Raw genomic sequence first — 5000 nt, 5'->3', positions numbered from 1 at the left:
AATTGGGTTGTACAATTTCGGATCTTATGCAAGTGGGTTGGACAATTTTTGGTCCAAATGAATTACAACCGTCCAAAGAGCCATTGAAACTCCAGTTTTTCCGGCTTGTAAAAATTCCCACTTTTTTCGGATTGGATGGTTCACACCCGGTGTGGACCATTTCTCAAACTTCCGGATTGTACGCGATCCAAATTATGGATATTGTAATACTTTTTTGATATTTTGAAAAAGTTCAAATTTATAAAAAATATAAAATATGAAATCTGCAGTTTGGAAAAAAATTGGAAGTTTGAAACCTGAAGTTCAACAAAAAAAACGGCGCAAAAATCAGCCAAGCGGGGGCAACTAAGCGGATGCGGCCAGCCGTCAGTGAAAAATGGCCCCAAAACTAAGCGCATGCGGCCAAGCGTCGGTGCAAAATGGCCCGAAAACAGTCCCGTCGGTGCCCCCGTCGGGCTAAAATGACCCGAAAACAGTTCAGCTGGGGAAAATTAAGCGGATCCGGCCAAGAGTCGGTGGAAATTGGCCCGAAAACAGCCCAGCGGCAAGCGGAAGCGGCTAACGTTGGGGAAAAGTGACCCGAAAACAGTTAAGCGGGGGAAAACTAAGCGGATGCGGCCACGCGTTGGGGAAAACAAAGCGGATCCGGCCCAGAGTCGGTGGAAATTGGCCCGAAAACAGTCCAGCGGCAAGCGGAAGCGGCTAACGTTGGGCAAAAGTGACCCGAAAACAGTTCAGCGGGGGAAAACTAAGCGGATGCGGCCACGCGTTGGGGAAAACTAAGCGGATACGGCCAAGTGTTGGGGAAAAATGGCCCGAAAACAGCCCAGCGGCAAGCGGAAGCGGCTAACGTTGGGGAAAAGTGACCCGAAAACAGTTAAGCGGGGGAAAACTAAGCGGATGCGGCCAAGTGTCGGTGGAAATTGGCCCGAAAACAGCCCAGCGGCAAGCGGAAGCGGCTAACGTTGGGCAAAAGTGACCCGAAAACAGTTCAGCGGGGGAAAACTAAGCGGATGCGGCCACGCGTTGGGGAAAACTAAGCGGATACGGCCAAGAGTCGGTGGAAATTGGCCCGAAAACAGTCCAGCGGCAAGCGGAAGCGGCTAACGTTGGGCAAAACTGGCCCGAAAACAGTTCAGCGGGGCAAATTTTTGAAATTTTTTTTGAAATTTTTTTGAATTTTTGAAATTTTTGAAGTTTTTTTGGGTTTTTGGACTTTTTTTGAATTTTTGAATTTTTTGAATTTTTTTGAATTTTTTTGAATTTTTTGAATTTTTTTTGAATTTTTGAAATTTTTTTTTTTTTTTTGAATTTATTTGATTTTATAAATTTTTTGTGATTTTTTGAGATTTTTTTGAATATTTTACATGGGTGATTTTGACTTGGGGGATTTTCAGGGGGTGGTAACCCTGGGCGTGGCTAGAGCCTCAAAATGCATATTCCCCTATAGGGGGGCAAGGTTTTCAAAAATGGGTGCCCCCTCATGTACACGCGCGTGGGTGTACATGGCCCCGTCGGTGCCAGCGTGGGTGGAAAATGGCCCGAAAACAGCCCAGCGGCAAGCGGAAGCGGCTAACGTTGGGCAAAACTGACCCGAAAGCAGTATAGCTTGGAAAATTAAGCGGATGCAGCCAATTGTTGGCGAAAACTAAGCGGATACGGCCAAGTGACGGTGAAAAATGGCCCGAAAACAGTCCAGCGGCAAGCGGAAACGGCTAACGTTGGGCAAAAGTGACCCGAAAACAGTTCAGCTGGGGGAAATTATGCGGAAGCAGCCAAGCGTTGGGCAAAACCAAGCGGATACGGCCAAGAGTCGGTGGAAAATGGCCCGAAAACAGTCCAGCGGCAAGCGGAAACGGCTAACGTTGGGACAAAGTGACCCGAAAACAGTTCAGCTGGGGAAAATTAAGCGGATGCAGCCAAGCGTTGGGGAAAACTAAGCGGATCCGGCCCAGAGTCGGTGGAAATTGGCCCGAAAACAGTCCAGCGGCAAGCGGAAGCGGCTAACGTTGGGCAAAAGTGACCCGAAAACAGTTCAGCGGGGGAAAACTAAGCGGATGCGGCCACGCGTTGGGGAAAACTAAGCGGATACGGCCAAGTGTTGGGGAAAAATGGCCCGAAAACAGCCCAGCGGCAAGCGGAAGCGGCTAACGTTGGGGAAAAGTGACCCGAAAACAGTTAAGCGGGGGAAAACTAAGCGGATGCGGCCAAGTGTCGGTGGAAATTGGCCCGAAAACAGCCCAGCGGCAAGCGGAAGCGGCTAACGTTGGGCAAAAGTGACCCGAAAACAGTTCAGCGGGGGAAAACTAACCGGATGCGGCCACGCGTTGGGGAAAACTAAGCGGATACGGCCAAGAGTCGGTGGAAATTGGCCCGAAAACAGTCCAGCGGCAAGCGGAAGCGGCTAACGTTGGGCAAAACTGACCCGAAAACAGTTCAGCGGGGGAAAACTAAGCGGATGCGGCCACGCGTTGGGGAAAACTAAGCGGATGCGGCCAAGTGTCGGTGGAAATTGGCCCGAAAACAGCCCAGCGGCAAGCGGAAGCGGCTAACGTTGGGCAAAAGTGACCCGAAAACAGTTCAGCGGGGGAAAACTAAGCGGATGCGGCCACGCGTTGGGGAAAACTAAGCGGATACGGCCAAGAGTCGGTGGAAATTGGCCCAAAAACAGTCCAGCGGCAAGCGGAAGCGGCTAACGTTGGGCAAAACTGACCCGAAAACAGTTCAGCGGGGCAAATTTTTGAAATTTTTTTGAAATTATTTTGAATTTTTGAAATTTTTGAAGTTTTTTTGGGTTTTTGGACTTTTTTTTTTTTTTGAATTTTTTGAATTTTTTTGAATTTTTTTGAATTTTTTGAATTTTTTTTGAATTTTTGAAATTTTTTTTTTTTTTGAATTTATTTGATTTTATAAATTTTTTGTGATTTTTTGAGATTTTTTTGAATATTTTACATGGGTGATTTTGACTTGGGGGATTTTCAGGGGGTGGTAACCCTGGGCGTGGCTAGAGCCTCAAAATGCATATTCCCCTATAGGGGGGCAAGGTTTTCAAAAATGGGTGCCCCCTCATGTACACGCGCGTGGGTGTACATGGCCCCGTCGGTGCCAGCGTGGGTGGAAAATGGCCCGAAAACAGCCCAGCGGCAAGCGGAAGCGGCTAACGTTGGGCAAAACTGACCCGAAAGCAGTATAGCTTGGAAAATTAAGCGGATGCAGCCAATTGTTGGCGAAAACTAAGCGGATACGGCCAAGTGACGGTGAAAAATGGCCCGAAAACAGTCCAGCGGCAAGCGGAAACGGCTAACGTTGGGCAAAAGTGACCCGAAAACAGTTCAGCTGGGGGAAATTATGCGGAAGCAGCCAAGCGTTGGGCAAAACCAAGCGGATACGGCCAAGAGTCGGTGGAAAATGGCCCGAAAACAGTCCAGCGGCAAGCGGAAACGGCTAACGTTGGGACAAAGTGACCCGAAAACAGTTCAGCTGGGGAAAATTAAGCGGATGCAGCCAAGCGTTGGGGAAAACTAAGCGGATCCGGCCCAGAGTCGGTGGAAATTGGCCCGAAAACAGTCCAGCGGCAAGCGGAAGCGGCTAACGTTGGGCAAAAGTGACCCGAAAACAGTTCAGCGGGGGAAAACTAAGCGGATGCGGCCACGCGTTGGGGAAAACTAAGCGGATACGGCCAAGTGTTGGGGAAAAATGGCCCGAAAACAGCCCAGCGGCAAGCGGAAGCGGCTAACGTTGGGGAAAAGTGACCCGAAAACAGTTAAGCGGGGGAAAACTAAGCGGATGCGGCCAAGTGTCGGTGGAAATTGGCCCGAAAACAGCCCAGCGGCAAGCGGAAGCGGCTAACGTTGGGCAAAAGTGACCCGAAAACAGTTCAGCGGGGGAAAACTAAGCGGATTCGGCCACGCATTGGGGAAAACTAAGCGGATACGGCCAAGAGTCGGTGGAAATTGGCCCGAAAACAGTCCAGCGGCAAGCGGAAGCGGCTAACGTTGGGCAAAACTGACCCGAAAACAGTTCAGCGGGGGAAAACTAAGCGGATGCGGCCACGCGTTGGGGAAAACTAAGCGGATGCGGCCAAGTGTCGGTGGAAATTGGCCCGAAAACAGCCCAGCGGCAAGCGGAAGCGGCTAACGTTGGGCAAAACTGACCCGAAAACAGTTCAGCGGGGGAAAACTAAGCGGATGCGGCCACGCGTTGGGGAAAACTAAGCGGATACGGCCAAGAGTCGGTGGAAATTGGCCCGAAAACAGTCCAGCGGCAAGCGGAAGCGGCTAACGTTGGGCAAAACTGACCCAAAAACAGTTCAGCGGGGGAAAACTAAGCGGATGCGGCCACGCGTTGGGGAAAACTAAGCGGATGCGGCCAAGTGTCGGTGGAAATTGGCCCGAAAACAGCCCAGCGGCAAGCGGAAGCGGCTAACGTTGGGCAAAACTGACCCGAAAACAGTTCAGCGGGGGAAAACTAAGCGGATGCGGCCACGCGTTGGGGAAAACTAAGCGGATGCGGCCAAGTGTCGGTGGAAATTGGCCCGAAAACAGCCCAGCGGCAAGCGGAAGCGGCTAACGTTGGGCAAAACTGACCCGAAAACAGTTCAGCGGGGGAAAACTAAGCGGATGCGGCCACGCGTTGGGGAAAACTAAGCGGATACGGCCAAGAGTCGGTGGAAATTGGCCCGAAAACAGCCCAGCGGCAAGCGGAAGCGGCTAACGTTGGGCAAAAGTGACCCGAAAACAGTTCAGCGGGGGAAAACTAAGCGGATGCGGCCACGCGTTGGGGAAAACTAAGCGGATACGGCCAAGGGTCGGTGAAAAAGGGCCCGAAAACAGTCCAGCGGCAAGCGGAAGCCGCTAACGTTGGGCAAAAGTGACCCGAAAACAGTCCAGCGGGGGAAAACTAAGCGGATGCGGCCAAGCGTTGGGGAAAACTAAGCGGATACGGCCAAGCGTCGGTGAAAAAGGCCCGAAAACAGTCCAGCGGCAAGCCGAAGCGGCTAA

This window comes from Carex rostrata, unplaced genomic scaffold (genome assembly GCF_964058835.1).
Source record: "Carex rostrata unplaced genomic scaffold, lpCarRost1.2 SCAFFOLD_47, whole genome shotgun sequence".
NCBI lineage: Eukaryota > Viridiplantae > Streptophyta > Magnoliopsida > Poales > Cyperaceae > Carex > Carex rostrata.
This window is presented reverse-complemented; position numbering follows the sequence as displayed.